This window comes from Anolis sagrei, chromosome 5 (genome assembly GCF_037176765.1).
Source record: "Anolis sagrei isolate rAnoSag1 chromosome 5, rAnoSag1.mat, whole genome shotgun sequence".
In the NCBI taxonomy this organism is placed as follows: domain Eukaryota; kingdom Metazoa; phylum Chordata; class Lepidosauria; order Squamata; family Dactyloidae; genus Anolis; species Anolis sagrei.
This window is the reverse complement of record NC_090025.1, coordinates 47,948,998-47,969,473: the sequence shown is the minus strand read 5'-3', so window position 1 is coordinate 47,969,473 and position 20,476 is coordinate 47,948,998. Positions and strand designations below refer to the sequence as shown.

The following is a 20,476-nucleotide window of genomic DNA, read 5'->3' as shown; positions in this document are numbered from 1 at the left end:
AAATTTAACCACCGAATCACACTGGAAGACCTTGAGATTCCTATAGGGAACACGTCTCTAGGGGAAGTTCCACACAGCCCTTTTAAAAATGCGATTGTGCCCGGGCTCAAGTCCACCCACACCTCAGAAAGTACATTCTTTTCTGGGGAGGGGTTGTCCACATGCCCTCCCGGAACCCTCGGGGAGGACAGGGAGACACTCATACCCCCCTCCCCAAAACCCCTTAAAATGGGGGGGGGGGGGGAATAACACCCAGCCACCATTAAACTGGTGCCAGAGCTCTCCTGGTGCATAGCAATGACATGCCAGGAGAAGGGGGGCAGGAACTATTTTCCTCCTCCCCCCTTTTCCTGGTGCATCATTTCTACATGCCAAGAGAGCTCAGCACCAGTTTAATGGTGGCTGGGTAAATTATTTTACTCCCCCCCCCCCCCCATTTTAAGGGGTTTGGTGGAGGGGCTAGAGCCCTCTCCGGTATTCTGGGCTGATTCAGCCCAGAAAACACAAGAGGGCTGTACGGACAGCCTCCTGAGAAATTCCAGAACTTCTGAGGGGACAGTCCACACAACGGCCATACTGGATTAGACCCAGGTCTTTTAGGAAGACCCAGGTCTTTCCAGTATCACATTATTTCAGCACAAAGCAGGGTTTGTACCAGAAAAAAAACCCCAAAAGTCAGAGCCATTTGGAGCTCAGGTCCTTCCTTCTTCCCTTCTTCCTCTTCCTCTCTCAAAATAAGGTAGTTTTTTAAAACACACACACACCAAAAAACGACATAGACTTTAAGGTCCACCCCATTTTTGGATCCCCTAAAACAGGAAAAGGTGAAATGTGGTATATATAGTTGTAAGCAATCAATATACTCTGAAGTAGATGACCAATGTACATTTATTGGTTACATTACTTGGTTATATAAAGTAAGAATTTGATACCACTTTGTCCTTCTTGCATCACCAAGCATCTAGTCAACCTTTACTGATAGTTGGTGCAGCGTCAGCTGAATACAGATGATCAACAGCCCCCAATGATTTACATTGTGCTATTGGTTGTCTGCACAATGACAAATGAAAATGCCACAGAATCTGAAAACTGGTACAATCCTTTCGCTTCCTGCCTTCATGGGAGAAGAAACCCACAGTTACAAAAATTAAATATCTGCAACTTCCTCTAAGTTTGCCTTGATGCACCACAAGCTCTCCATTTGGAATATTCCCTGGCATTATACAAAATTCTGGCATCATGTGAATTATATTAATTATGAGGGACAGCTTAGCCTATTGGTTCCTTCGCATTCTGAGCAAGTAATGGTTATGTATTGTCACTACTCAGAGATCAGTTGCCTAATCTATACATATGCCATCTGAAAAGTGGAGCACTCGGTGGCGCAACGGGTTAAACCCTTGTGCCAGCAGGACTGCTGATCAAAAGGTCGGTGGTTCGAATCCAGGGAGCAGGGTGAGCTCCTATCTGTTAGCTCCAGCTTCTCATGCGGGGACATGAGAAAAGCCTACCACAGAATGGCAAAACATCTGGGCATCCCCTGGGTAACATCCTTGCCGATGGCCAATTCTCTAACACTAGAAGTGACTTGCAGTTTCTCAAGTCACTCCTGACACTGAAAAAAAAAATCTGAAGAGCAAGTAGCAATTACTCCCATTTGGGCTGTAGTATAAAATGACACTTGGAATGGTTCACTGCACCTTAAACCCGGTTGTATCACCATTGAACACCCAGATATAAAAGCCATGGCTGGTCGCATGTGATATTCTTTTTCCTTCAGTGAAATACCTAGATATAAAAATAAAAACAAAAGAAAATCAGTAGTAGAACTAGCACCTGAAACATCAAGACACAAAACTGAAGCTTCTTTTTAAAAATTTTAGACTGCAAGGGTTACACATAATATTTAAGAAAACCTTAAGTGCAAGGAGTGCAAAGAACATTATGATCTTCCCAACGATGCTTCATTCGGTTGAAATATGGAACTTCCACAAAACAGTCATAAAACATGCCATCTTAAAACAAACTGCCTTGGTGACATTTATCTGCCAACTGACCGTGGTTGTCCTAGACCTTTGGTGGAGATCATTAGCTCTTACTTCAAGCCCTTTGAAAGGGAAATGTCTGGAGATGTAACATTATTGAGGGCGGAAAAGTTCAGTGACTGAGTACATATCTTCAGTGCAGACGGCCCCAGGTTAAAACTCAGTCATATCATTAAGGAGCTGAAGTTGCAAGTCTGTGCACCTAACCTGGAGGTAAAACTCTTGGAATACTGTAGAACAAACTTATTTATAGTAAAGAGGCACTACTAATTCATTAAAACCTGATTGCAATCTGCTGAGTACTCAGGATACTGTAAACTGAATGAATAAATAAATTTGTAACAATATTCTGATCTTTTGATAGCATTTTCATCCTAATAGATAGTTCTGAAATATACATAATTCAACCATCCAAGAAGGCCTGATATGGCTCCTACACACTGGAGAAGTCCAATAGCCTAACAGGATTTGTGTAGTACCCGAATAGACAAGCTGGAATGTATCCAGAGGAGGGCAACAAAAATGATCAAGGCCTGGAGAACAAGGCCTGTGAGGAGCAACTAAAAGAGCTGGGCATGTTTAGCCTGAAGAAAAGAAGGCTGAGAGGAGACATGATAGCCATGTATAAATATGTGAGGGAAAGTCATAGGGAGAAGGGAGCAAGCTTGTTTTCTACTGCCCTGGAGACTAGGATATAGAACAATGGTTTCAAACTACAGGAAATGAGATTCCACCTGAATGTTGGGAAGAACTTCCTAACTGTGAGAGCTGTTCAGCAGTGGAACCCTCTGCTCTGGAGTGTGATGGAGGCTCCTTCTTTGGAGGATTTTAAACAGAGGCTGGATGGCCATCTGTCAGGTGTGCTTTGAATGCAATTTTTGTGCTTCTTGGCAGGAGTTGGACTGGATGGCCCACGAGGACTCTTCCAACTCTAGGATTCTAAGATTATACTACGTGTCCCCTGCCACGCGTTGCTGTGGCCCAGTCTGGTGATCTGGAAAATAAAGTAATGAGAAATGTTGGTTTCTAATATATGTAATTTCTTTATGCCTGTGGGTAAACAGTATTTCTTGCTGTTTCTTTGTCAGTGCTGATGTGGAGATTGTCTGGTTTGCTTACTCTGGAATATGCAACATATCATAGTCCTTCTTTAGGGGTCCCTTTCAAATCTATGATACTATATCTCTCTGTGTGTGAATCATATCTATATCTATGGCTGGATGGGTCTTTGTCAGGAGGGCTCAGATTACATTTTCATTCCATGGTGAAGAGAGTTAGACTGGATGGCCTTAAGTATTTTCTGTTGGGTCCCCTATTATTAAATGACAGCAACATGAACCATGTGTTTGTGACATTAAAGGTAAAGGTTGTCCCCTGACATTAAGTCCAGTCATCTCCAACTCTGGGGGTTGGTGCTCATCTCCATTTTTAAGTGGAAGAGCCAGTGTTGTCCATAGACACCTCCAAGGTCATGTGGCCAGCATGACTGCATGGAGTGCCCTTAGCTTCCCGCCAGAGCTGTACCTAGTGATCTACTCATGTTTGGGGGTTGGTGCTTATCTGAATTTCTAAGCTGAAGAGCCGGTGTTGTCCGTTGACATCTCTAAGGTCATGTTGCCAAAATGACTGCATGGAATGCCCTTAGCTTCCCACCAGAGCGGTACCTAGTGATCTACTTACATTTGGGGGTTGGTGCTCATCTCCATTTCTAAGCCGAAGAGCTGGCGCTGTCTGTTGACACTTCTAAGGTCATGTGGCCGGCATGACTGCATGGAGTGCCCATATCTTCCCACAGAAGTGTTACCTAGTGATCTACTCATATTTCCATGTTTTCGAACTGCTAGGTTGGCAGAAGCTGGGCCGAACAGCGGATTCGAACCTGCGACCTTTCAGTCAAGAAGTTCAGCAGCTCTGCGCTTTAACCCACTGTGCCACCGGGGACTCCTCCCCCCAAAAAATCCCGTGGTCTTATTTTGTTTCCTCTTTCCCCGACTTTCTTTCTCAGTCCTGCAAAGCGGGCTCAGGCAGCGCGTGGATGCAGCAAAGGAAAAAGAGGGCGAAATAATCCCTCTTCGCTTCCATCCTCTCCATCATGTGAAGGGCCCTTCCCTCCCTCCCTCCTCCGTCTCCTCTCAAGCGGTGGCTCCCTTTGGCGAGATTCCTCCGGGCGAAAGCAATCACGCGGGTGATTAGGATGCTAAAGAGGATGGCAATCTCCGGCCCAGCAGCGCCTGGCTGACAGATGAGCGCCGGGGTCAAGCAAAGGCAGGAGCCCAAGGGCTGGCGAGGAGAAACAGGGGGTGGGTTGGAAACAGAGCCTCAGGCGGCAGGGAGCAGGAGGCAGCAGCAAGGAGGAGGGAAAGGGTCTCCCCAGGACTCCTGGGAAGCCAGGTGGCCACAGACCATTTCAGGCACAGGCCATTTCATGCACTTTCTCTAAGCGGTATTGAAGATGAAAGAATCCTGGAACCCCCTTGGAGGGCAGGGTGATGTTTACACAACCCAGAGAATACTGGTGCATATCCCATATGCATGGGGGTATTGGGATAATGATGCAAATGGTTTGCTAGGGTAAATCCTGACCCCCCCCCCCCCCCAATCAAAATCCTGACTACAAGCCTAATTCTGGACTTAATGTCAGGGGAAAACCAAACATTTTTTGAGGGGGGGTCTCCCACTTCTCGGGGTCTCTCCCACTTCTCAGGGTCTCCCCAAGGTCTCAGGGTCGCCACCTGCTTCTCTGCCTTCTGGTTGAGTCGGACCTCCGTATCCACGGGTCCTCCATCCACTGATTCAACTATCCGCGGCTTGGAAATATTCCCCCCTCCCCGACAAAAGCGAACTTTGATCTTGACTTTTTATATACTCAGGACACCTTTTGACTGCATCACTCTGTATCAGCGTTTCTCTCAATCTGGGGGTCAGAACTCCTGGGGGGATTCACGAGGGGGTGTCAGAGGTGTCGCCAAAGATCACCAGAAAACAGTATTTTCTGTGTGTCATGGGGAAGTTTGGCCCAATTATATCATTGGTAGGGTTCAGAATGTTCTTTGATTGTAGGTGAACTATAAATCTCAGCAACTACAACTCCCAAATGACAAAATCAATCATCTCTCTCCACCCCCCCCCCCTCCTCCAACCCCACCAGTATTCAAATATGGGCATACTGTGCCCAAATCCGTCTAGTGAATGAAAATACATCCTGCATACAACTCCCAAATGTCAAGGTCTATTTTCTCCAAACTCTACCAGTGTTCACATTTGGGCATATTGAGGATTCATGCCAAGTTTGGTCCAGATCTATCATTGTTTGAGTCCACAGTGCTCTCTGCATGCAGGTGAACTACAACTCCAAAACTCAAGGTCAATGCCCACCAAACCCTTCCAGTATTTTCTGTTGGTCATGGGAGTTCTATGTGCCAAGTTTGGTTCAATTCCATCATTGGTGAAGTTCCGAATGCTCTTTGATTGTAGGTGAACTATAAATCCCAGCAACTACAACTCCCAAATGACAAAATCAAGTTTTAGTCGCGTTTCCACAGGAAAAGGGAGTGCAATTGCAGGTCGAAAAGTGTCACTGATTCCCTTGTCATGGGCAAAAGAAATGGCATTTTCCCTTCCTGCAGTCAGGTAGGTCACAATGAACTTATTTATCCACGCCTATTGCTCAATTCCCATGCAATTTCCCATTGGGTGGAAGGGGAAGTGGCTTTGCATTGATTTGAGTTAATTTGAGAAAGAGCTTCAGCCACTGAGTGGAGAACATGATGTTTTCCTTACAAAGTATGGCTGCCTCCTTAAGAGAGCTGATACACCTCAGGCAAAGGCCAAACCTAATTTGAGGTGGGATCTTGTCCTATTTTGGTCTGCCCTTAAAGCTACCTCTTGGGAGATCTAGGATGTAATCCCTTCCTCCAATACACCCATGATTCCTTATTGCTGTTGGGGTTCAACCCCACACTGCCCAAGTCTCCAGACCTCAATGAGGAACAGTTTAGTTAGCTTAGAATAGGCTGGGGGTTTCCCTTCCCTCATGTCTCCTGTATGACAGTTGGAATGTATCTAATTTCTTCTCTCTTCAGTGTTTCTACTCTCATTCTGAGTGGTTGTGTAGAATGGATACTTTTCTACTGTGAGGCTTTAATTTAGCTTTTTTTGGTGGTAGATGCTGCTGGTTTATCCCCAGGTTTGTGGATTTTCAGTATCCTGACCTGTCTCCTGTATTCTTGAAACCCTAGAATCTCTGGACTGGCTTCTGATTACAGTATAGATTCTTGATCCCTGGACGTGCTCAATAAACTCTCAGCATTTGACCACTGGACTGGAACGTTTGACTACGGTGTTATCTTGAACCTGCAACAGTGTTTGCACTCAGTTTTTGTTTTATATTCTGTGGCTAAGTGCTATCTTTATGTTTTATATTTTGGACCATTAAAACAGCCATAAAGTAAGTGCTGCTTTAATTTAACTGTTTCATTCGAAGTGGGAGTTTGTTTGGTTCATCTCTACCTGAATACTTTTCTCACCCACAGAAGTTCTGTTTGTGTTTGTTTTGAGAGGCTTGCAAGATAAAATGTTTGGACTATTAAAACAGCCAGAAAGTAAGTGCTGCTTTAATTAAATTGTTTAACACAAACTGGGAGTTTGGTTCATCTCTACCTGAATAAGGCAGAGCCCTGGCATCATGATAGAAACCTTAGAAGAGATGGGTGTTAGAGTAGCTCAGACCCAGTTTTTTTAATGAACTAATGTAGATAGTTATCATTATTGTAAATAAACCTTTTGTGACTTTTTAAAATTGGACTTTGCATCTTTGCCTGCCTAAGCTCTAAATTATTTACAGCCACATCATAGGCACTTCACATTATGCTGGCTGTGAGCTGAATGTGCAACAATAAGTATCCTGTATGTATTTTGGATGCTCTGCTATATTTTGGGGTAGTTTTCCCTGACAATAGCGAGAGGAAGAGGTTCCACTATCTCTTCCTTTCTCTCCCCCGCCTCCTCCCAATTTCTCTCTGAGCCACTGGAAAAGCCTTGTTGCCCTCCACTCCAACTTCATACACGGCCTAATGAGGTTTCTTTTATTATTACCTTTCACTGACATAATATCCTCCAGCAGAAGGCGGGGAGAAAAGATGGCAGGATCGATGTTTTCTTAAGATAAATAACAAGGATAATTTATTGCCCTTGATGCTCTTCTGATGGCATGGTTGATAGGTAATGTAATGATATGTACATAATTAAGTGGGATTACTGTACCTTAGTCAAACTGTGCTAAGAGTGCTTGACTCCCCTCCACAAAAATACATCCCTACTTCCCCTTCCACTAATGGAAGGGTGAAGTTTCCCAAAAAGAGATTTGGCAACCAGAGAAAAAAAAGGGGGAGGGGGTCTTAAGGCCTCTATCAACTAGACTTTTCACTGGGATGGGAGAAAATAGAATTCTTAGACCTGTGCTATAGCTCTCTTGGCTTGGTACTTCCTCTGTTTACCTTTATAGCATTCCAGGGTTGATCCACATTGTAGGGACTGTGGCACCGCTGGCTGGGAGTCAGCTGCATTAAGATCACTACTGACCAAAAGGTCATGATCTGGAAGCCAGATCGGGTCAGAGTGAGCTTCTGACCAATTTGTGTAACTTGCTGTCAACCTTTGCAGCCCGAAAGACAGTTGCGTCTGTGAACTACGAAATTTAGGTACTATTTATGCGGGAAGGCTAATTTATGATGCCATAAAAATATCCTGCAAGCATACAAAGAATGAGGAAGTACTTCATCAGTGTCACAAATGGACAATAAAATGACAGCTCCCCTGGTGGCCAGAGTACCCTCATGAAAAAGCTGGAATGTTGAATAGCCTCTGTGTGTCTGTCTAAATATGTTGTGTGTCTATGGCATTGAATGTTTGCCATGTATATATACATTGTAATCCACCCTGAATCCCCTTCAGGTGAGAAGGGTGGAATATAAATACTGTAAATAAATAAATAAATAAATGGCACAATGTTATTGAATTCTGGGAGTTGTACTTTGGTGAGGCACCAATCCTCTTTGGCAGAGGTGGCTGAAGAGTTCATAGCACCCCCGGAATTCCATAGCAATGAAGCATTGCAGTTCCAGTAGTGTCAAGCCACATTAAATCCAGGTGTGAATGTATCCTTAGATTGGAAGCTCCTGTGACAGAGATCTATAGCCACTTGTGTAGGTGATTCCAAGTCACTTATGAAGACCCCATGGATTTCCTAGGTTTTTCTTAGGAGAGGAATACTTAGAAATGGTTTTGCCTCTGAAATAAAGCCTTGATCACCCGACATTTGTTGGAGGTCTTCTGTCCAAGTGCTAACCAGGCCTGATCCTATAACTTCCAAGGTCAGACTGGATTTTGGGATCTCTAAGTCAGAGTTTTCTACACTGTGTGTTGTATTTCTTATAAGAGCTTGGTTGAACCCAGGCATGGACCAACTTCAGCCCTCCAGGTGTTTTGGACTTCAACTCCCACAATTCCGGTAGGCTGTTAGGAATTGTGGGAGTTGAAGTCCAAAACACCTGGAGGGTCAAAGTTTGCCCATGTTGGTTTAATCTCTCATTTGCTAGTAAATCTGAATTACTGTGTTGTGAAATGATTCATGTCTAAAAAAAATGTGTCACCACCAAGAAATGCTTGGAAAGCTTTGCTTCTAGGTTATTTAAACCTTTGCCAAAGTATTAATTGCTTTGGGAGTAGCATGGAGTAAGGGTGGTAACAAGATTGGAGGGATATCTGATGCTAATATCAGCTTGGGTAGGGTTGCCCTTAGCCTTTCAGGGGATTTATAGTAGTATTACTAGATTCACTTTAGAGGAGTTTATTAGCAGTGAAAGGCATCACTAACAGAGAGGATCTGCTTGCCACAGATCTTGGAAAACCTGCTTCTTTGTCAGGGCATGGCCTCTGTGAGTTAAAGCTTTCCCAGCTTTGTCCTGTAACATGCGAAGCAACCACAAAAAAAGAACAAATGTTGGGAGATATATCTCCAAGTGTTCAGTAGGTGACTTTTATTTTGGGAGGGGGGGGGGCAAGAACAGTACCTTTCAGCCTATGGTATATATTCCAATGGCCTCCTTCAGGTGCAATTTGAAATCTAACAGCAGAAATCTCTGGAGCTGAAAATCTCCTTCCATTTACTGCACCAACAAAGGAAAGAAAGTAAATGGAAGGAGATTTTCAGCTCCAGAAATTCCTGCGCTTAGATTGCATATTGCCCTTGGAGAAGGCCATTGGAATATAGACCATGGGCTGAAAGAGCTCAGGTTCCCCCTCCCCCAGTTAAATCAATAAAAGCCATCTACTTGTATAGGCATCTCTTTCTTGGATTCTGTGGGCTGTTGTGTAGCATTTGACTCCTGACAATCAAGGGGGCATCTAGATGGTAGAATTAATGCCGTTTGATACCCCTTTGAACTACCATGGCTCAATGCTGTGGAGTCCCAGAATTGGTTATTTGGCAAGAGAATTGGTTATTTGGCAAGAGAAACCCAAAGAGCTTATAAAATTACAGTTTCCAAGAATCCATAGCACTGAGCCATGGCACTGCATTCATTCTTCAGCAGCATTTCTCAACCTGAGGGTCAGGACCCCTGAGGAGGTTATGAGGGGGTTTCAAGGGGGTCGCCAAAGACCATCAGAAAACATATTTCTGATTGTCTTAGGAACTCCTTTGACAGAGAAGACTGAAGATCTCTCCTCCTGTCCTTCTCTTCCTTTTTGGAAACAGACCATGAATCCTTCCACCAAAAGCCTTCCTCCACTGTGATTGGCTGGCTTCTTAGCTGGCCTCTCAGCCAAGGGAAGGGCTGTTTCTGAGACTCCAAGTGGGGAGGGGAGAGCAGGCATGCTCCATTCATGGCAGCATGGTGTGCATGTGTGGGTGAGGGAGAGCGTGCAAGTCTGGAAGGAGGCTCATGTCAGCGAGTCTCTTCAAGTCATTGGGGTTATGTATGGGAAGTTTAGACCAGTTCTATCATTGATGGGGTTCAGAGTGCTCTTTGATTGTAGGTGAACTATAAATCCCAGCAACTACAACTCCCAAACATCAAGGTCTATTTCCCCCAAATTCCACCAGTGTTCATATTTGGGTATATTGAGTATTTGTGCCAAGTTTGGTCCTGATCTATCATATTTTGAGTCCACAGTTCTCTCTGGATGTAGGTGAACTACAACTCCCAAACTCAATACCCACCAAACCCTTCCAGCATTTCTCATTGGTCATGGAGTTCTGTATACCAAGTCTGCCTCAATTCTATTGTTGGTGGAGCTCAGAATGCTCTTTGACTTTAGGTGAACTATAAATTCCAGCAACTACGACTCCCAAATGACAAAATCAATCCTCCAATCCCACCAGTATTCAAATTTGGGCATTTGGGGTATTTGTGCCAAATTTGGTCCAGTGAATGACAATACATCCTGCATCTCAGATATTTGCATGATGATTCATAGCAGTAACAAAATGACAGCTATGAAGTAGCAACAAAAATAATTGTATGGTTAGGGGTCACCACAACGTGAGGGAATGTATTAAGGGGTTGTGGCATTAGGAAGGTTGAGAACCAATGATCTACATGGTAGAATTAATGTAGTTTGATACCACTTTGAGATACCATGGCTCAGTGCTGTGTGGGGTTTTGGGATTGGTAGTTTGACCAGGCCAGAGAAGGCCAGAGACCTTGTAAAATGGCAGTTCCCAATATTCCATAGCATTGAGCCATGGTCATTCAGGTGGTGTCTGGAGAAAGAATGCAGGGACTCTAAGAGGCAGCTATTTGGGTGCCTGGCCTTGTGTTCTAGTAGCCCTGCCAAGAGACCTGTGTGGTTCCTCACTCCAGTCTCCTGTCTCCTTCCACCCAGCCCCTCTTTCTCCTCTCCTTTGTCAGGAGCCAGCCTTTCTCTCTCTCTCTCTCTCTCTCTCTCTCCTCTTCCTGGCCTTGTTCTGGCAGGTTGTCCATTCCAGGCCTGGCGCACTTGCTCTTCCAAACTCATCTAAATGACATCAATAACCGGGCGCCCCTCTTTAATGAGCTCTCAACTTTAAAGACTTGAAGGATATTAACAAGCCGCTTGACAAATGGTGCTTAGAAGCACATTAAAGACGCTGCTAATGGAGCGCATAATGACGGCTAATTTTCGATCAGATATAAATTAGAGCCCCAACAGTTATTTGCCTTAAGGACTTTATGTAAATGATCCTGTTCTGTATAAACTGGAAAGGCGAGGCGAGGAGGCCCCCCTTTGCCTGGTGGCAGTCCTGGCGGAGATGATTAATAGAGCCGCAACCGGAGTGGGCAGGCCGGGCCTGGCATTTCCAGCGAAAAGTCACGCGGGGGGTGGGACCCCGGCGCCCAGCTGTAAATATTGCGGGACCCAGACAAGCTGGGCGGCCGGAGGGCGAGCAGGAGGCCCGGGAAGGCGAGCGGCGACAGATGGGAGCCAAGGGGAAGGAGGGAGGGAAGGGAGGAGGAAGGAATGAGGGAGAGAGGAAGAAGGGAGGGGGGAAAGAAGGAAGGAAGGAAAGAGAGAGGAAGGAAAAAAGAGGGAGGGAAAGAGGGTAGGAGGAAAGGAAGGAGGAAGGGAGGGAAATGGGATGAGAGAGGGAGGAGGGTGACAAGGGAGAGAAAGGGAAGGAGGGAAGGAAAAGATTGAAAGATGGAGAAAGAAGGAAAGGAGGGAGGGAGGAGGGGAAAAAGAAGGAAGGAAAGAATAAGGAAGGAAGGAAGGAAGGAAGGAAGGAAGGAAGGAAAGGGGAAAGAAGGGAGAAAGGAAAGGAGGGAAGGAAGCAGGGAGGAAGGGAGGAAAGAGAGGAGATGGGAAGGAGGGGGGAGAAAAGGAAGGAGGGAAGGAAGAAAAAGAGGGAGGAAGAAGGGAGGGAGGCGGGGGAAAGAAGGGAGGGAGGGAAGTAGGGAAGGAAGGCAGAAAGGACGGAAAGAGGGAAGGATGGAAGCAAGGAAGAGAAAAGGAAGGAGGGAAGGAAAAGAGGGAAGAAGACAAGAGGGGGAGGGGGAGGAAAAGAAAGAAGGAAAGAGAGAGAGGAAGGAAGGAGAGAGGGAGGGGGAGAAAAGGAGGAGAAAGGAGAGGAGAGAAAGAAAAGACAAAGAAGGATGGGGAGGAGGGGGAAAAGAAGGAAGGAAGGAGGAAAGAGAGAGAGAAGGGAAGGAGAGAGGGAGGGAGAAAAGGGAGAGGGAGGGAGGGAAGGAGGGAAGAAAAATATAGAGGGGGAAGGGAGCGAGAAAAGAAGGAAGAAGAGAGAGGAGAGGGGGAGTGAGGGAAGGAAAAGAGGGAGAAGGGAGGGAAAAGGGATGGACAGATAAAGGAATGAAGGGAGGGAGAAGATAGGAAGGAAGGAGGAGTGGAGGAGGGAGGGGAGGATAAAAGGAAGAATGAATGAATGAATGAAAGAAAGAAGGAAGGAAGGAAGAAAAAAGGGAGGGAAGGGTGGAGGAGGGAGGTTACTTTGAGCCACAGTGTGGGGGGCATCCCTTTTCACAAACACACACACACACATAAACCTTGAGAGGCCCTAAGAACTTAGAAAATATTGGTGCCCCCCTATATGTCTAATGGGGGGGGAGCAATAATAAACCATCAAATAAAATTTAATTATTTTGAAATGAACCTAAACTTACAGTAAGATGGAAAATAGTATTCATTTTGTATACTTCCACTGTATTTCATTGTGGGAGCTGCTTTTTGTGGAATCTATCAGCTGTGCCATTTACAATTTTACACCATGTGGTCCATGGTAAATCTGGCAGTGGAAAATTTCGGTATTGTCTCTCTTCCGTTGATGCCCTAAATACAGACTTATCTTGCTCTAAATGGTTAAGCCAGCCCTGTACACAGGTGATGCCAGGCTAGCTTGCCTTCAGGAGGTGGTTTTGGGCACCCTGGCAAGGACTTTATGGCAACCGGTATAGAAAGGACCCACTTTCATTCAAAGAAGGTCCTTGTTTTCTGTTTCTCTTATACAGCTGGTAGGCAAGGGCAAGACCTGGATTTGAATCCCTGGGTGGGCAGTCCTGGAAATCCACTGGGTGGTTTTGGACAAGTCAGGCTCCCTAAGTCTTGGAAGAAAGCAATGCCCAAAGTCCTCTGAATAAATCTTGCCAAGAAAACCCTATGAGAAGGCCTACATAAGCTGGAGGCAACTTGAAGACAAATAGCAACAATAACAAAAATAGGAACAACCCCAATGTGGTTTATAATGTCCATAAGTCACCATATGGCTGGAGAAAAGGGAAATAGTAGCTAAGTTACTCCAGAACCCACCCAGACAATGACTTCCTAGCCCTCCATTTTTTGTCTTTAGAGATGACCAGAAATTGTTGGGTTCCTTTGGGCATCATGTTGCTCTTCCATGTTTTCACCTTGCACAATGCAAGTAGATTTCCTGCTGAGAATTGAGAGTTCTGGATCCTGTTGATAGTCTCATCTCCAGCACACATAGTGAAGCAGTGGGACTTGCCATTTGGCAGTTGAGTCAATGGCTGGGTCCACAAATAGGAGGAATAGATTCACACAAGTCTCCAGTTGTAACTCTGAGCAACCCTAGCCAGTGGACTGTTCAGGACTCAGATTCCATTCTAGAAACGGTATGCTTTCAGATGCCAGTACAGGCAGACTGCATTGGACTTAAGAAAACAGAGACTCTATTAATTAGACTCTCAGAATAGAGAGATGATTTAGACTTTTGACTGATTTTAAGAAAGATACCCTGTGTTATCTTCACAAATAAACTGCTTCAAATCCTATCTGTAACTGGATTGATATGCAAAGTACCTGTATGCTGAATACATGAAGTTTGTGAGTAAACCAACTATGTTACTTTTAAAGAAGTCTACCTTACTTTTATCTCTTGAGAACATTATTTAAACCAAGATGTTTTAAGAGAGAGTAGATAATTTGGGGACAACTGAAAGAACATTTCTGAAACTCTACTGTGTGTGTGTGTGTGTTTGTACATATCTTTGTCCCTAACAGTTCAAAGAGACATCTAGGTACATCAGTTTAACAGCTGAGGAACCTAATTGCCTTGCATGAATACTAGTGGATATTTACCACTAAGGAGAAGGTTGACTCAAATGAGTTTTTAACTCTTCTCAGTGAGATTCCTGATTTTCCCAAAATAGTGGTGAATGCCATTTTCCAAAAGGTTATGGAGATTTCCATTTCCCAAAAGGTTGTGACATCATTTTTCCAAAAGGCTATGATTTCTAACAATGTCATTCCTTTCCAAAGATCATAGTTTTCCAAAAGTTCCTGAGCAGAGTGTGTTCTAGAAGTAGACAGGCTGAAAGAGAAAGGTCCTTTAAACTCGACCCTCTAATGGCATTTTATCGATGCAATCAAAATACTACTAAACATCTGATTTGTACAGGATGTGCAAGCACTTTGTCTTGGTGTTGTCCCCAAGCTCTTCCGCCTGTCCTTACTTTGCTTCGGTAAACCTGACCCTCAGATCACGTTACAGACAAAGATCATTAGGAATACTTTCACCCAAAACACATCCCAATCCCGCTTGGATGAGAAGTATTCACATGAGCAAGATCTTCCACACGCATCTAAGTCGCCTTTTGTGCCCTCTGCTGGCCACGGATAGTGCTGGTCAAAGGCGACTTGCTATTGTTGTTGTGAACTTTCAAGGTGTTTATGGCGACCCTTTGTTGTTGCGTCCTCTCCGATTTATGGCGGGCCCCCGAAGGCGAACCAACGAGGGGGTTTTGCTGGCAAGATTTGTTCAGAGAGGAAGTTGCCTTTGCCTTCCTCTGAAACAAGGAGAATGTGGTTTGCCCAGAGTCACCCAGTGGCTTCCCATGGCCAAACAGGCATGTGAACCCGGGTTTCCAATGCTCAGACCAGAACACTGCCCTGAAAACAACTGAGCTATACTTTTTAAACACGGGGAAAACATCCAGGAAAGGAAGAACTATCCTTAAGAATCAAAATATGTTGAGAAGAGTGATAGTAGCAGTGAATAATAACAGTAACAGTATTAATGGCAAGGAGGAGGAGGAAGAGGAGGTGGAAAAGGAGGAGGAAGAAGAAAAGGAGAAGGAAAAATAGGAGGAGGAAGAGGAGGAAGAAGAAGAGGAGGAGGAAGGAGGAGGAAGAAGAGGAGGAGGACAAAAGGAGGAGGAAGAGGAGGAGGAGGCAGAGTAGGAAGAAGAGGAAGAGGAGAAGATGATCTAAGGCACCTTAGGCAGAGGAGGAGGAAGAGGAAGAGGAGCAGCAGGAGGAAACGGAGGAGAAAAAAGAGGAAGAGGAGGAGGAGAAAGAAGAGGAGGAGGAGGAGGAGAAGGAAAAAGAAAAGGAGGAGATGATATAAGGCATCTTAGGCAGAGGAGGAGGAAGAGGAAGAGGAGCAGGAGGAGGAAACGGAGGAGGAAGAAGAGAAAGAGAAGGAGGAGGAGGAAGAGAAGGAAGAGGAGGAGGAGGAGGAAGAGGAGGAGGCAGAGGAGGAGGAGATGGAAGAAGAGGAGGAGATTATATAAGGCACCTTAGGCAGAGGAGGAGGAAGAGGAACAGGAGCAGGAGGAAGAAGAAGAGGAGGAAGAGGAGGAGAAGGAGGAGATTTATCCATCCAGGACCTTTCTTTGGGTTTAGAAACACAGCATTTAGAAAATCCAGAAACTTAATTTCAAGACATTTCTTTCTTTTCATCAGCTCAGATAATGTAGACTTACCTGGCTTCCCAGGAAGAGGAGATGTTGGTCTGGAAGTCCCAAAACTTGACTCCAACCTACCCAAACTGCAGGGGGAGAAACCAGGCCAAGTCAAATTAAAAAAACACCAATTGCACTTCAGGACTCCACCCCCAAGGTTTCTTATGTCCTAGAAAGGCTTAGAGACCTGGATCTTATTCTCCACTTCAGTGGCTGATCTACACTTTGGAAAATAGAAGTAGATTCACACTGTAAATCTAATGTAGTTTGGCACCATTTAACTACTATGGCTCAATGCTATGGAATCCTGCAAGCCTCCTAGTTTGATGAGTTGCCAGAACTACTTTGGCAGAGAAGGCTAAAGAGCTTGTAAACCTACAACTCCCATGACTTCAGAGCATTGAGTTAATGCAGTTAAAGTCGTGCCAGACTGCATTAATTCTATGGTGTAAATGTCCTGTCAGAGGCTGATGTCTGTGTTTCCAGGCCCTCATGGTTAAGGAGCTACAGAATAAAGTATTCCTGTTAAAGATGTGATACAAGTGAAATAGACCTAAATACCATAAAGCAAGTATGGGCAAACTTCGGCCCTCCAGGTGTTTTGGACTTCAACTCCCATAATTCCTAACAGATTCCTATCTGCTTGAGGCAAGTATGAATTTGCAATTGGCCAGCTTGATTAGCATTGAATAACCTTGAGCTTCAAAGCCTGGCTGCTTCCTGCCTGGGGGAATCCTTTGTTGGGAGGTATTAGCTGGCCCTCATTATTTCCTGTCTGGTATTCCCCAGTTTTCTGAGTGTTGTTCCTTACTTATTGTCCTGATTTAAGAGTGTTTTCATACTGTCTCCTCATTTTTAATGATGTAGGAATGGAATTTTGTGAATGAACTTCCTTTTTAAAGGCATTTTTATTTCCCTGGGCTAGCCATGTGGCCATTCACCATGTGTCCAGTCTTTTCTGCTTTTCTTTCTACCTTTGAGGATGCACATTTTGCCTCTCTCTAGGCAAAATGTACCTGCTTGGACTTTTACCTTTTTACCTCTTTAGAAGATGATATCAAGGGCCCTTCCACACAACCAAATAACCCATAATATCAAGGCAGAAAATCCCAAAATATCTGCTTTGAACTGGGTTATCTGAGTCCACACTGCCATATATTCCATTCAAAGTAGAAAATGTGGGATTTTATTCAGCTGTGTGGAAGGGGCCTTAGTAAGCTACTTCCCTCCAAGACCTTTTCTGTCAAGAATGCATTTCTTTTACTTCAATAAATACTTTTGAACCTCAAGTTCTGACTCTGCAATCCTGTGCCATCCGACAGAATAGAAGCTTATCCCAGCTCATCACATGTAAATTTATGCTAGTTATGAAGTTTACTTCTGACACTTTGCTATATTTATGGTGAAATCATCCCAGCTAATGATTATTTTTGAGCCTAACAGCTCAGATTCCCTAACAGCATTTGTAGTATTTATTTGGATTCAGTGGCTTTATAGAAGCCATAGAAATCCACAAGCATGTTGGGTTTCATCCTGGACTGCACAAGTCTCCAGCCCTCAACGAGTAGTTAGCCTAGTTATAATAGAGTGAGGGATTCCTTCCCCAAAGTCCCATGCTTGCCTATATCAGAAGGGGCTTTGTCTCCTCCCTTTTTGAATACTTAGCAATGTGATATCTGTGAGGGATGAGGTATCTTCCTCTTTAAGAGTCTTTTGATTGCCCTGTTTTGTCCATGTGTTCATTCTCCATTTTGGCCTCTCTCTCTCTTCCTTTGTTTTCCTTGAGTGGGGACGCATCTTGCCTTCCTCCAGGCCAGATGTAGCTGCATGGATATTTCTTTATTTTACCCTCTTTTTCTTTTCTTAGACGATAGCTTATTAAGCTAGTTAGCTCCAAGAACCTTTTCTATCCAGAATGGATTTCTTTTGACTTCAATAAACATATATTTTGAGCCTTTGAAGTTGGAGCCCCTGGTGGCGCAGTGGGTTAAATAAACCCTTGTGTCCGCAGGACAGAAGACCGACAGGTTGGAAGTTCGAATCTAGGAAGAGCGTGGATGAGCTCCCTCTGTCAGCTCCAGCTTCACATGTGGGAAGATGAGAGTAGCTTCCCACAAGGATGGTAAAACATCCTGACGTCCCCTGGGCAACGTCCTGGCAGATGGCCAGTTCTTGCACACCAGAAGCGACTTGCAGTTTCTCAAATCGCTCCTCACACACACACACACACACACACCTATGAAGTTGTGGCTCCTGCAATCCTGTTCCATCCTGTTGAATGGAGACGAACCCTTGCTGTCTACACTGCTGTTTATGAACTGTGCTTCTGGCACTCTTGCTATATTTTTGTGGAATCACCCCCAAGGGAAGGCTGTTTTTGACCCTAACTGCTCCTGATTCCTATCAATTTCAACAGAAAGGAAGAACCCAGAAAATATATAAAAACTGGCTAGCAGTATTTTAAAAAATCTAAAATCAGGATGATAAAGAAAGAACAACACTCAGAAAACAGAGGAATTCCAGGCAGGAAGCAATGGCTGTTAGAAATTGTGGAAATTTGAAGTCCAAAACACCTGGAGGGCCCAAGTTTGCCCATGCCTGCTGTAGAATGGATGCAGTTTGACACACGGTTTCTCTACCAGTTTTGGGAGATCCCCAAGAGCCTGGTTTCCGCCCAAGGGCCGGCTCCCTTTCCTCATTAAAGCGGCCTGGGTCCTTCCCAGCCTGCCTCCCTCCATCCGGCCACCTTGCCTGGGGCGCCTGCGTTTAATTTCCAGGCCGCGTCTGGAGCAAACGAAGGGGTTTTGGGTAGAGGGGAGAAGAGGGGCCTGGCGCACAATTGGAAACATGGAGGTCCCTTTTTCCCGTGTCAAGAGCGACTTGCAGCTTCTGGTGTGAGAGAATTGACCTACTGCAAGGAAGTTACCTAGGGGACGCCCGGATGGTTGGTGTTTTACAATCCTGCTCTCTGGATTCGAACCTCCAACCTTTCGGTTGAGCAGTTCAGCCAGCACAAGGGTTTAACCATGGAACTCAATGGAATTTGTTTAAGGAGGCGTTTCTCAACCTGTGGGTTGTGACTCTCAACCTGAAGGTCGGGACCCCTGTGGGGTCACGAGGGAGTGTCAGAGGGGTCGCCAAAGACCATCAGAAAACACAACATTATATTTTGGTTATGGAGGTTCTGTGTGGAAAGTTTGTCCCAATTCTATCTAGGGTTCAGAATCCTCTTTGACTGTAGGTGAACTATAAATCCCAGCAACTACAACTCCCAAATATCAAGATTTATTTTCTCCAAACTCCACCAATCTTCACATTTGGGTATATTTAGTATTCGTGCCAAGTTTGGTCCAGATCTATCATTGTTTGAGTCCACAGTGCTCTCTGGATGTAGGTGAACTACAACTCCCAAACTCAAGATCAATACCCACCAAACCCTTCCGGCATTTTCTGTTGGTCATGGGAGTTCTGCATATCAAGTCTGCCTCAATTCCATTGTTGGTGGAGCTCAGAATGCTCTTTGACTGTATGTGAACTATAAATCCCAGCAACTACAACTCCCAAATGACAAAATAAATCCTCCAATCCCACCAGTATTCAAATTTGGGCATTTGGGGTATTTGTGCCCATTTTGGTCCAGTGAATGAAAACACATTCTGTACATCAGATATTTACATGATTCATAACAGTAGCAAAATTACAGTTATCAAGTAGCAACAAAAATAATTGTATGGTTGGGGGTCACCACAACATAAGGAAGTGTATTAAGGGGTCTTGGCATTAGGAAGGTTGAAAACCACTGGTTTAAGGGGAAAGGAAACCCTCCATCCACACCACATGTCTCTTCTCTCCCTCCATGGATTAAGGTGAATTGGAGAAAGCAAAAGGAAAGTATAGGTTAAGGTTAGACAACACAATGTAACACGAAGTTTGTTCCTGGGTTATCAGTGTCGTTTCCTCATTGGTTCTACCATAAAAGCATGGGGAAAAGTGTATTAAACTGCAACAGCTTTGTTTTTAGGGGAGATCCTGCAGGATATGTTGCTATAGTTTTTCAATGAATATCTCTTAGAATCTCAACCAATTCAACATACTTTGTGGCAGCCACAAAAACGAAGTTTCTGGAGAATAAGCACTACTTTCAAAGTAAGTACCGCACAATTAAACAGGAAATAACACTTTCAACCCAGGAACAGAACATTTTTCCCCTCACCATCCGGGTCTCAAATTGGTTCCAGGGTTTCCTCTGTAATCATCTGCATAGAGAAGTGACTTTCTTCAATACTGTGTGCATTCAATGGTCACTCAGTGTGGATGAGGCCTCCCTCGCCTCCTTGCTTGCCCATCCTTATAACCAACCAAAGACTTGGAAGAGAGAATATTCTCAGGACTGGCACTCAGGAGGAATCTGCTAAACAAGAAGGTAAAATTAGGCAAGGGGTCACACACATGCACATCCATTAAGGAAAAAAGGGTAGAGGCGGCATGGGCAAACTTAGGTCCTCCAGTCAGAAACCATATGCAAATTAGTAGGTCGAGATAGTTCATGCATGGGCCAACTTGGGCCCTCGGGGGATTTTGGACTTCAACTCCCACCATTCCTAACAGCCTCAAGTGCTTAAGCAGCTGAGGGGGGAAAGGAAGGAACCTGAGGCTGTTAGGAATGGTGGGAGTTGAAGTCCATAACTCCTGGAGGGCCCAAGTTGGCCCATGCCTAGTCTACCATATAATCCAGTT

The 20,476-nt window shown here is 44.7% G+C and overlaps 1 long non-coding RNA gene across 1 annotated transcript; it reads right to left on the bottom strand.

Annotated features, from left to right (window-relative positions):
- Positions 1 to 870: 870 nt before the first annotated feature.
- Positions 871 to 20,142, bottom strand: LOC132776815 (uncharacterized). Its single transcript, XR_010909951.1, has 3 exons — positions 19,953 to 20,142; positions 15,761 to 15,825; positions 871 to 1,788 (listed from the first exon to the last, which is right to left on the bottom strand). It is a non-coding gene; the product is annotated as an uncharacterized lncRNA (long non-coding RNA).
- Positions 20,143 to 20,476: the final 334 nt, after the last annotated feature.